The 13548-nt window shown below is 35.9% G+C and overlaps 1 pseudogene; it reads right to left on the bottom strand.

Moving 5' to 3' along the window:
* Positions 1–1009: 1009 nt before the first annotated feature.
* LOC138444228 (voltage-dependent anion-selective channel protein 3 pseudogene) overlaps positions 1010–13548 on the bottom strand; it is a 109474-nt pseudogene continuing 96935 nt past the window's right edge.

Genomic DNA, 13548 nt, shown 5'->3' with positions numbered 1-13548 from the left:
CTGGAAGATTTCTGATTACAGTGGATACAAAAACAAGACCCCTCTATATGCTGCTTACAAGAGACCCACCTCAAAACAAGGGACGCATACAGACTGAAAGTGAAGGGCTGGAAAAAGATATTCCACTCAAATAGAGACCAAAAGAAAGCAGGAGTGGCAATACTCATATCCAATAAAATAGACTTTAAAACAAAGGCTGTGAAAAGAGATAAAGAAGGCCACTACCTAATGGTCAAAGGATCAATCCAAGAAGAAGATATAACAATTATAAATATATATGTACCCAATATAGGAGCACCGCAATATGTAAGACAAATGCTAACAAGTATGAAAGGGGAAATTAACAATAACACAATAATAGTGGGAGAAACTAATGAAACTAATGAAAATGAAAACACAACAACCCAAAACCTGTGGGACACTATAAAAGCAGTGCTAAGAGGAAAGTTCATAGCAATACAGGCATACCTCAAGAAACAAGAAAAAAGTGAAATAAATAACCTAACTCTACACCTAAAGCAACTAGAAAAGGAAGAATTGGAGAACCCCAGAGTTAGTAGAAGGAAAGAAATCTTAAAAATTAGGGCAGAAATAAATGCAAAAGAAACAAAAGAGACCATAGCAAAAAATCAACAAAGCCAAAAGCTGGTTCTTTGAAAGGATAAATAAAATTGACAAACCATTAGCCAGACTCATCAAGAAGCAAAGAGAGAAAAATCAAATCAATAAAATTAGAAATGAAAATGGAGAGATCACAACAGACAACACAGAAATACAAAGGATCATAAGAGACTACCATCAGCAATTATATGCCAATGAAATGGACAACGTGGAAGAAATGGACAAATTCTTAGAAAAGTACAATATTCCAAAACTGAACCAGGAAGAAATAGAAAATCTTAACAGACCCATCACAAGCACAGAAATTGAAACTGTAATCACAGAAGGATTTAAAGGTCAAAATATAGTGGGTTCATTTCTCTTCATCTCTAGAGACAAAGCTGATGCTTTACTCAAAACCTAGTTCAAATCCCAGCCCAAACTTGTGGCCTCCTGCATTGAAATTCTTTCTATTAATTAGAGCTGACAGGGTGAGTTTCACTCTGGGTCAAAAGATCTGAGTACAACCCAATCCAATTAGACTGGTGTTATTTACTTTATCAGATAGAGAAGTTCTATATCCAGGTTGTATTTAGCAGGGATGCCAAAATAGCTGTCATCACTGCTGGTTGTCCACATTAAGTTTATTGATGTTTCAATCATCTCGTTCATCTTTTGGTAGATGGACCCTCCAAATTCAGTGCCATTGTTCATGTGAATGTGCAGCTGGAAGTCTGTGGCCTCGTAACCTGGGGGAAAATTATTCTGTGACAGTTTGGATTTGGCTGTGTCAAAATTCATCTGATAGCCTGCGGAACAACCCTCAAAGGCCAGCATAGCCCAACCATAGGTGGTTGGTCTAGAAAAATCTATATCAATGTTACTGTTGAGACTGAAGCAATCCTGTTTATATGAGGCCTTTAATTTCCCACTCTTCTTTTCTTTTCTTGATACTATTTTTAGTACAAAAATGGTGTCAAGAGTCAGTTTCAACCTTTCAGCCAACTTATTCTCCAAAGAGATTTCTCTTCCAAGAGTATTGTCTGTGTACCACTTTTGGGTGAGGGTCAGTCCACAATTACAGATTTTGTATTTGACCTCTAGGTTGACCTCCCTATATTGGTATAAGCATGACCAGAAGTAGAAAATTCCACTCCTCTACATAACTTGGTTCTCAGATCTATTTGACCATGCCAAACCCATATCCTTTGTGGAAGACATCCTTGGCAGCCTTTCCTAGGTCACAGTAAGTCAGTGTTACACATATCTCCAATCAGAGGGCCTGACAATAAGTTTTAAGTGATATCTACCCAGGTGGCTCAGGGTTAAGGAATCTGCCTGCCAATGCAGGAGACACAGTTTCAGTCCCTAAGTCAAGAAAATCCCCTGGTGAAGGAAATGGCAAACCACTCCAGTATTTTTACCTGGGAAATCCCATGAATGGACAGAGGAGCCTTGAGGGCTATGGTCCATATGATCACAAAAGAGTCAGACACGACTTAGTGACTAAACAACAACAACTATCGTTAAAGAACATAATTTAGCTGTTCACTCTCACAAGGACAAAGACAGCATATACTTTCCAAAGAATTAAAATGAAAAGAGAGACCTCTGCTTCCTTTGCTGGCCCTAGTCCTCCTTGCTGATACGTGGATAAGTAACTCAATATTTTTGAACATCAACTTATCTCACACATAACATGGACATATCTTTTTTTGTTTTACCTCGGCAAATAAGTAGGCTAGATTGAGCTATTTTTCCCTCCTTTCTTGTCAAATTTGAGCAGTTTTAAACATTGCTAAATTTCAAAAGAGTAAAATAATTTTCAAAAATGATGTGGATCAAATCAAGGATGGAAGGTGCAAAGAAGGGGCAGGGCAACCACTAAAATAAAACAGTCCAGAAATAATGAGTTAGATGTCAAGTGTGGCCCAGAGAAGCACACATTGTCGTGGCTAAAAATGGGTTTTAGAGTAATTTGGACATTGTGGCTTTTGACACATTATCTCTTACCTCTTTGTGTGTGGTTTTATTTTGTTTTGATAAATAAAATACACATAATAAAACCTGCCTCTGAATGTGGGTATAAGAATTAAATAAAATCATGGAGGTGAAGCATTTGGCACAGTACCTAGCAAATAACTATTTGTATTTCTACTTACTAGCCTTCATTCATTTCAGACTTAATGACAAGATGGCATGAAACAAAACCAACAGTTGCAGTATAACCCAAAAGTGATCTTTCTGATGCAGAATATTTTAGTTAAGTTTCCTACCATATTTGAGAGACTTCATTTATGCAAAATTCAAGCAGCTCATCTAAGAAACAGCTCAAACCTTGTGAAAAATGCATCTTTCTGGAAGAAACTGAAGATGATGAATGTAAAACTGTCTAGATGTGCAAATCTAGATGTGCAGTTTTCTGATGCAGCTGTAGAATTAATCTAATAAGATAACATTATAAATCACTGCAAACATACACTGTGTAGTTTCTAAAACTTAAATTGACATTCTTGTCTGAGTTGTGAAGATTATGTAGTACAGCTTAAGCTGTGTCAAGCAAACGCTTCTGGTGGAGTAGGGAATAGAAAGAGGTAAATCAAATCTATCTGACTAATGATTTAAATAAAGGTATAAGATTTAATTTGAATCTCATTGATCCCAACTCTAGTCAATTTTGGATTAGTTGTGAGTGAAGATGAATAAGGCAAACAATTCAAATAATTCAGGAACTGATGTAGCAAATGATGTTATGTCAGTCAGAGAACCTGTAGCCTGTTACTTTCTGAAAAGAGACTGGCTACTCACTAGAAGTCATAAACTAACTTAAGTGTTTTTCAAGAGATATATCAATAAGTAATGACAAAACAGATTTATCATTTGGATGACCAAGTCATAGACAGTATTGTGGAAAGAAGATAGCTTCGTTAGCTTATGAAGTAAAAATGAAAAGAAAAGGAAAAAAAAAAAAGACCAAAGAACTCATAGATACATCATCTGAACAAAACTTTCTGGCAGTACCCTGGCTGGCTGAACTCATTGGCATGGGATCCAACCCAAATTCAATCTGAATCTTTACACAGCCACTTATTAGCCATGCTATCTATAGTAAGTCACTTAATATCTCTGAGTCTCTAGCTTTGTCATCAATAAGAATAATAACACTTCATCTGCATTGTTTTAAAAAAGGACTACAGATAAAATATGCAAAGCATATTAGCAAAACAGTAGGTTCTTCATAAATGGTAGCTCTTCTTACAAACTGATAATATGATGATTACCCCTTGCTACAAAGTGCCCAATTTTGAGAGCCCTTAAAGCTGAAACAGGAGAAGGCAATGGCACCCCACTCCAGTAGTCCTGCCTGGAAAATCCCATGGACGGAGGAGCCTGGAAGGCTGCAGTCCATGGGGTCGCTGAGGGTCAGACACGACTAAGCAACTTCACTTTCACTTTTCACTTTCATGCATTGGAGAAGGAAATGGCAACCCACTCCAGTGTTCTTGCATGGAGAATCCCAGGGACAGGGGAGCCTAGTGGGCTTCCATCTATGGGGTCACACAGAGTCGGACATGACTGAAGTGACTTAGCAGCAGCAAAGCTGAAATTCCAATACCTTGGCCACCTCATGCAAAGAGTTGACTCATTGGAAAAGACTCTGATGCTGGGAGGGATAGGGGGCAGGAGGAAGAGGGGATGACAGAGGATGAGATGGCTGGATGGCATCACTGACTCGATGGATGTGAGTCTGACTGAACTCTAGGAGTTGGTGATGGACAGGGAGGCCTGGCGTGCTGCAGTTCATGGGGTCACAAAGAGTCGGACATGACTGAGTGACTGAACTGAACTGAACTGAAGATTATTTTCTCTTGGGAGGCTGCCCTTTATGTTTAACTGGATTGCACTTAGGTATAAATGAATGAAGATAGAAAATAAAATAATTTGAATTTCTAGAACCTTGCATTTCTACTGCTAATGCCAACCCCCACTCTGGTTGATACTTAGAAAAGATAGGAAGCTTATGCAGATCACCTTTATTCTAATCAAGCCTGGTCAAGAATGGAGAAACCAAACCTCATTGGTTATCTTCTACAAAATTAAATGAAAATACTTATACATGGCAAGCTTGTAATTATATAATGTGCTAAGTCGCTTCAGGCATTTCCAACTCTTTGAGACCTAGTGCCTGCCAGGTAGCTCTATCCATGGGATTCACCAGGGAAGAACACTGGAGTGAGTTGCCATTTCTTTCTTCAGTTACAAAACCGGTCATATTATTTGTTAGTTCTGAAATTACAGTACCTCAAAATTGTATCTTAGTATTCTATAGCAATTTGTTCATTAGTCTTACTTCCCCAAATAGTTTCTAGATTCCTCAGAGCAGGTGTATATATTTCACTTCACCTGAAGCACAAGGTGAACTACCTATTGCACAATGACATAGTCTTTTCCAACTGCCCTTATCCCAAGGGCAATAACCACAGGGTTCAGAGAGGAAAACATCTCATGGCCAAAACCCCAGTTCATGTATCCAGTCCTCATTTCTTGTCTCCTCTCGCAAGAAAGATTTATACTCAGTATTTCCAAAACTCTCTCCACATCTTAAGGCGAACCTACTTGATGAATAACCATAGAATGATTCTGACACATACAGTTGCAGGATATTGTATCCTAAAGCTAAGTACTGATTCAGTTTTAGGACACCAGTTCTGGTCCAGAAACTGGACACGAGTTTCTGTTGCCTAGCCCAATCTCCTTTTGACTATATTGGACACGAGGTTCTGTTGCCCAGCCCAATCTCCTTTTGACTATATTTCCACTGCTCTGGGGTGAAAATCAGACTTGCACAACTTTTCTTACTACCTCTGTGACACCTGTTGCCAACCTAATAAAATGACTTGTTGGACAAGATAAAATACAAGCATTCCTCCCAAGAGTAAGTGAAAATTTTCAGGGATGATGAAATCTAAGTTGTTACATAAAAAAGAAACCATTGCTTGACCACAAGGCAGAATATCTGCAGAATATCTGACTAGACTCCCATTCACCTGTACAAACCAGAATACTTGGCTTTCTAGTCTTAAAATGTCTATTCACTTATTTCTTACTTTTATCACTGATTTTTAGGAGGAAAGTTTATATTTCTTTTGAATTTCAGGGATAATCTGTAACATTTCTTAATAATCTACATTAAAACTTTGGACCTTCAGTAACACCAAGAAAAACTTGTTAAAAATAAAAGGATTCTATTTTAACTCATGCCTTTCTCAGGAATAATTGTTCAATAAGTGCCTTATATTTGCATAATTAAAGATTACAGTTTTGCAATTTTTTTATTAAAAAGAGAAACTGCAAAGGTAAGTAAATTCATGTCACCACCTCTTTAATACAGAAAACTGCCGAAAGCTTTGAAATTACTGTCTCCCATAAACATATTAGAAATTTTTTAAAAAGTAATATTTTTAAGTCTTCATGAAAATATGATACTCATTACAAACATTGAAGAGAGGTAAATCAAAGAAAAAACTTCCATGCTAATCTAAATAGGAGGTTTGCCTCCAAAAAAAGAAGTCTGAGAGAGATTTTATTTAAGGCTTCCAAGGAAAGAAGATGAGTGTGTACTCCGTCACTTCAGTCATGTCTGACTCTTCATGACTCCATGGACTATAGCCCAGAGGCTCCTCTGTCTATGGGTGTCTCCAGGCAAGAAGACTGGAGTGGTTGCCATGCCCTTCTCTCGGGGTACTTCTTGACACAGGGATTGAACCCTCATCTCCTGTGGCTCCTGCTTTGTAGCCAGATTCTTTACTGCTGAGCCACCAGGAGGCCCAAGGAAAGAATATATATCAGGGGGGGAAAAAGTGTTTTTTCTGGGAATCAGAAAAGCAGAAATAGATTAAAATGATTGCAATCTTTATGAATATAGTGTATAGCAAAGTAATATTAATGTCTTCAAAGAACTCAGCATGATGTGCTTTTCCAATTTGGCATAATGATTTTCAGTCCTAAATCTTTTCTGCTCTAACTACTGAATCTACTGTAACATTTAAACAAGTGTAAGAATATGTGAGAAATATTGTAAGAAGAAAAAAAGAAGAAATCTCCCTTGAAATATTCACTAAAAGCTGATTTTTCAAACTACAGCAGTCAGGTTCTGGGAAGAAATATATGATACACTTAAATGGGGATATCTGAATACAGTATTTAAAAAATGAGCTATTTACAAGTTGTGAGTAGATATACCAAAAAGAATAATACTGTATGTACTCTGCAGCTGGTACTATCTCTAGGCCTAAAGGGGCAGAGAATAACAGACTCATCACAACCTGGAAACAAAATGTCTATGTGAAGAGAGCCACCTTGAAGAGCAGTGATTTTTCTTTTGAGGACGATTCATGCTGTGGTCACCCAGAAGAAGTCAGATCTTTTATCTCCTTCCTTGATGATCACTGACAGTGCCCACCCAGAAGTCAGAAGACAAGAGAGCACCTTGAGGTGCTCCATATCAACAGATTCCTAAGCTACAGGAGTACATGAGAAAGAATCAAACACACACACACACTCCACTTGCTTTGTTTTGAGCCATTCAAGACATGCTTTGAAAGTGAAGAAGGCTATAGAATTGTGGGGTGGTCTACTTAGTACATATACTTTCTTATTTACAATTCACACAAACATGTAGAGTTTCTCTATTATAATTTTAAAAACAGAATTAGAATACTTGAGAGTGTAATTGGCTGAAGAATACAACTAACTCAGAGGTAACCACAAAAGAGGCAAAATAAATTTTAATTTTCACATGTTACAGTTTCTCCAGTGATACTTTGAAACAGCTATGTCAAACACTACCATCTTTCACCCATGGTTAGATTACTTGTAATTGAAATTCTGTATTAACATCTGTCAAAAGAATCAAGCTAGGGACCCCTACACTATGATGGGAGAACACTACAGAATGTATCCTTGCTATTATTCCTGCATACTATCATACCCATGCATAGATCTCACAAACAGCTCCAAAGAGAGTAAGTATATATCACATTATTTTGAGGAGAAAACATTCCAAATAATCCATCCTTTTTAAGAAATGCGTTCTTTTTATACATCACATGTTCTAGTTATATGTGTTTGATTTTTATGAGTGTGTGTCAATTTATTATAGAAATAAATGTATGTTATATATATATATAAAGAGAGAGAGAGAAAGAAAGAGAGGATGAAGAGAAGGGAAGAAAAGAGAGAGACTGTAACAATGTGATCTTCTGTTGGACATCCCTAATCTTTAGGACCATCCATGGGTCAGCTCCACGGAACAAAGATGCAAAACATGGTTAGCTGAAACGAGGTAGTTTGTATCTCCTTCACATTAAGCCTACACTGGTATAGCAGCTTGCTTCACAGGGTCCTAAGAAACCAGGTACGGATATGGAGTTCCATCCATGCAGCAAGGATGTTACCCAGGAACGTTGCACCACCACATCTTTATTATAGCCAGAAAGTAGGGGACTATGGAAAGGAAAAGACACATCTGCTCCTTTCAAAGGTATAAATATGAAATTGCCCATATCTCCTTCACTGTCTCATCCTTTTGTCCAAAACTTATTCATAGGGCCTCATCTTTTTGAAAGAGGCAAGAAAATATAGTCTTTTGGGGGGTGGCCACAAATTCAACTACAGAAGAAGAAAGCATGGATATTGTGGAAAAGGAGCCAAAGTCATTTGGAGTGACTTACCAGGCATCTGCCATGAAAATTGGTTCCTTTGTATAGGAAAGGAATGTCACAAGGGATTCATTCTCATTTTTACCTAAATATACCCTACAAGAATTATTGACCAATCACCAAAATATTCAGTGCTCACTGTATACTAACATAAATTGCTCTTAAAAATCATACAGATGAAAAATAAATTACTACAAACCAGAGAAGGAAATCGTAAAGAAAAATCATTAACATTGGCAAGACAAGCTAGGGTAGAAAAAAGGAAGATAGAAACAAAGAGTGAGGAGGTGACAGTACGATGAAGGACAAATCTGATCAAGCACTGGAGATATGGAAATGTAAAAACATCTCAATTTTAGTTAAGAACAACAAAGAAAAGAGAAATGAGAGTCAATGAAGTGTACATGGATAAGTTATTTACTACTGTGTGTGGTTATGCTGGAGACTCTGAAAGATATAAAACATGCCTATAATTTTCACCTTATAACTGTCCACTCAAGTAATGAGAAAACTGTGTATTTTACTTATGATTTCCTGATTTTATTTACTGACTGAGTGTTGTACCTGGAACCATCAACTTTCCAACTTTCCAGCATTTCTTCTCTTCCAGGAAGAATGACTAAAGAATGCCCTCAGGCAGGAAGGTGTGGAAAGCTTTTGGAATATAAAACAAGGGTCAAATGGAGGTGCAGGTGATTTCTAGGATGGCCTCAAGAGACATGAGTGGAGGAGTAGAGGATGAACAGCATCTGTTATAGAAAGTGACCAAGAAATCACAAAAATCTCTGCTTTTGTGGATTTTAAAATTCATCGGAATTGATGTACAATAAACAAGTAAATACATGGGTGAGATAATTCCTGGTAACAAAAGACATATGCTATACACATGAAACAGAATCATGTGATAAAGAATGACTGGAGGACAGGATGAGGGAAAGAAAAAGAAAAGAGGAGAAGCGAAATTAGGTTCAGTTATCAAAGGAAGTCTCTGAGAAAGAGGAATTTGAAATAAGTTCTGCAAAAAAAAAAAAAAAATCAGGGAACAGAACATTGCAAACAGGGCAAAATATAAGAACAACAACAACTCAGAGGTAGGATCAATCTTGGCATGCTCAACAGTCAGGGAAAAGGAAGCAGAGGTAGAGAGTGATAAGAGATGACATTGAAGAGGGAGTCACATTACATAGATCCATAGATCACTATAAGAATTAAAATGGTAAAACTCATTTACATATTTTTTTAAATCAGTTGGGTACTCTGTAGGATATGCATTTTATGGGGGTGAGAAGGAGGGGCATTATCACAAGAAGTAGTACAGACTAGAGACAATGTTTGCTTAGACAAGACTGGCAGCTCTGGAGGTAGATCAGGATATGTTCGTGATCTTCAGTTCACTAAATGTGTTGATAGATTGGAGCACAGAGGGTAAATGATATTCTACTCTTCATTGAAAGAGAAATACAGAGGAAAAAACTGGAGTGTTGGGAGTTCAGGAGACTCAACTCTTGACTTGACTTTGAATCTAACTAGCTGTTTAATCCTAGGTCAGCTGAACAGCTATTTTAGGTTTTCTGCTTCCCCACTTCTGAAATGGTATCAATAACAGCATTCCTATGCCAGAGTTTCTAAACTTCAAACTACAGAGATAAAAGATATTTGACAATTTCAATGTGCTATGTAAATTTAAGGTATTATTAGGGATGTCATAAGCTGCTTTTAAAAAATTGTATGCTATTACTTTCATAACCTTTTATTTATGATAATTAATGTGATTAGTGTGTTAATTTTCTACAGCTGTGCCCTGGGGCAGTCACGCAACAGTTGTAATTTTTAAAATTGGGCAAATAAGTAAATGTCAACCTGTAATAAAATCCAAATGAGTCCCTGATGAATGTTGATGGTAACTGGTAATTTACCTTATAAAATATTGTACCTGCCCAGTTATCTTGGAATAGCTGATTTTTCAAAATAATTACCTTGTTCTGCCTAGTGAAGTGTCATCTGAGGGAGTCTCAACACATAGTGGTGATTTTTAATTTGCCGATTTAAATATCATATTTATTAATGAAATAGTAACATTTTAATTCAGATTATGTCCAAAGAGAGAAATGCATGTTATGCACTATAGAGTGCCCTGTTGCACAATGATAAGGCCCTCACTTGGTCCTTTCCAGATGATTAACACTGCTGTGACTTACAATGGGGTTATATGTAACTGGTGCAGTAAAAAAAAAAGAAAGAAAGAAAAATAAAAACTCTCCTCCTGATAAAGATGTAATTTTATTGGAGAAAGAGCTAAGAAGCAAATGGATACAGCCTCCTACCTGGACCCAAAAAAAAGTCTTAGTCTAAGACATGATATATTTAAGAAGTCAATCTTTAACTTTTTATTTTCTAAGAGTCATATGTTATTTCATTAGATCTGCAAACAAACTATAGAATCATATTGACAGTATGGAGTACTGATATTTGCTATGATAGTGTTCACTGCTCATCAAATTTTTGACTTTTGGTTAACTTTCTGTTTTGCTTTTTAAAGCATAATTCTCACAGATATCATCAGTTCAAGAAATCCAGGGGGGTGGGAGTGGAAAAGAGCTTAAAATTCTACTTGAAAATGAATTAGAGAATCATAAAGTAATTGCCTGGAATAAGTGTATGGAGACTTGGATAAATAATTATAAAAGGACCAAAGTAGACTGAAAATAAAAATAACATTTTTTAGCATGTTTGGAAAAACCTCCTGAAGATGTTCTTCCAGCATGACCAATACCAAGTACGTAAAGATCAGTTTTGGTTTTTATATCCAGTCCAAAAAATGATAAATTCTCTAACAGCTCAAAAGCTCTTGTCTCTTTTACTTCTTCAGACTTTTAATCAGTATCACAACTTTACACATTTTATTCGAAATATATAGATTATAAAATACTATACATTGTGCCAGTATGTTTGAATTAACCCTTTCAGTTATTTGAAAACTAAAGAGGTAAAACATTAGCATAATATGAAATAGTCATCTTTTAATTTAAAAATTAAAAGGAGAACAAGACCTGAACAAATGCTTGAGCAAAACAGGTTTACAAATAGCCAGTAAACACACGAAAAGATGATTAGTATTACTATTCATTAGAAAAATGCAAACTAAAACCAAAGTTGAACGGTTTTATGAAGATATACAGGACCTTCTAGAATTAACACCCCCAAAAATGTCATTTTCATAATAGGGAACTGGAATGCAAAAGTAGGAAATCAAGAGATACCTGGAGTAACAGGCAAATTTGGCCTTGGAGTACAAAATGAAGCTGGGCAAAGGCTAACAGAGTTTTGCCAAGAGAATGCACTGGTCATAGCAAACACCCACTTCCAGCAACGCAAGAGATGATTCTACACATGGACATCACCAGATGGTCAATACTGAAATCAAACTGATTATATTCTTTGCAGCCAAAGATGGAGAAGCTCTATACAGTCAGCAAAATCAATACCAGGAGCTGACTGTGGCTCAGATCATTAACTCCTTACTGCAAAATTGAATAAAGTAGGGAAAATGACTAGACCATTCAGGAGGGACCTAAATCAAATCCCTTATGATTATTAAGTAGAAGTGACAAATAGATTCAAGGGAATAGATATGATAGAGTGCCTGAAGAACTATGGACAGAGGTTTATGGCATTGTACAGGAGGCAGTGGGCCCCGGTAATCACTGATCTGATTTGTGTCTATAGTTTTCCCTTCTCCAGATTTTCTTATAAATGGAATGAAATTATTTGTCTTTCTTCATGTCTTTCGTGAGATTCATCCATATTCTTGCACTGATTTGAAGTTTGCCCTTTTATAATTGCTAACAATCTACTGTTTCTATGTATTACAATTTGTTTATCTCTAGCTGATTGATGTACATTTAAATGAGAACATGAAAAGAAATAGAGGATAAAAATAGAATGGGCAAGACTAGAGATATCTTCAAGAAAACTGAGAGATCAAGGGACTATTTCATAAAAGGATGGGCACGATAAAGAAAGTAAAGATAAGGACCTAACAGAAGAACCATATATATAAAAAGGGTGAGTTTTAATAAATGTAGATTATGCATTAATAAATATGCTCTTAAAATGTTATTGATGACTAATGACTAATTAACATGATTTTATTAAGATGACATGACTAATTCTATGGCAACAATTTAAACACATAATAAATAGATAAATATCAGGAAAAATACTTACTAAAATAGACACAAGAAAAACAGAAAATCTGAGCTAAGTGATATATTATGAAATTAAATGTTTACTATTATTAATTTTGGAATACTAATGTTTTAATTCACTTATAAAATTTTTTAAAGATCTAAGAAAATAATAATAATTGTAGACTAATATTTACAGAAAATAGAAACTGTGAAAACCCTTTTCAGAACATTTTATGAAGCCAACATAATCTTGATAGAAAATCTGACAATGTACCACATGAAAGAAAATTACAATCTAGCCTTATCATAAAAACTGATGCAATACAAAAATCCTACACAAAAATTTTACAGAAAAATGCCAGCAACATATAAAAATTGAAAACTGCCTAAAAGATTTCTTTTTTAAAAAATTAATTTATTATTTTAATTGGAGGATATTATATTATTGTGATGGTTTTGGCCATACACTGAAATGAATTAACCATGGGTGCACATGTGCCTTCCCATCCTGATCCTCCTTCCCACCTCCCTCTTCATCTTATCCCTCTGGATTGTCCCAGAGCACCAACTTTGAGTGCTGTGTTTTATCCGTTGAACTTGCATTAGTTGTCTATTATACCTATGGTAATATACATATTTCAATGCAATTCTCTCAGATCATCCCACCCTTGCCTTCTCCCACAGAGTCCAAAAGTCTGTTCTTTACATCTGCATCTCTTTTGTGGCCATAAGATTGTCATTACCATCTTTCTAAATTCCACACATATATGTTAATATATGGTATTGGTGTTTATATACAAAAGTGTTTTAATTCTTAAATATAAATAAGTAAACTTTCATTTTATAGTTGTACTTTTGATTTTGACAGTTGTTGGGGAGATGCCTTAGTTCTTAGGAAAACAGGCTAATTATTAATAGCTTTTGGATTAGAGATATGAAGGGAAAATTTTATGCAGAAATGGGCTCAATAAAGGACAGAAATGGACCCAGCAGAAGCAGAAGATATTAAGAAGAGGTGGCAAGAATACACGGAAGAA

This window comes from Ovis canadensis, chromosome 7 (assembly GCF_042477335.2).
Source record: "Ovis canadensis isolate MfBH-ARS-UI-01 breed Bighorn chromosome 7, ARS-UI_OviCan_v2, whole genome shotgun sequence".
Classification (NCBI taxonomy): domain Eukaryota; kingdom Metazoa; phylum Chordata; class Mammalia; order Artiodactyla; family Bovidae; genus Ovis; species Ovis canadensis.
Note: the sequence above shows the minus strand (reverse complement) of the source record. Positions and strands in the feature narration are given on the sequence as shown.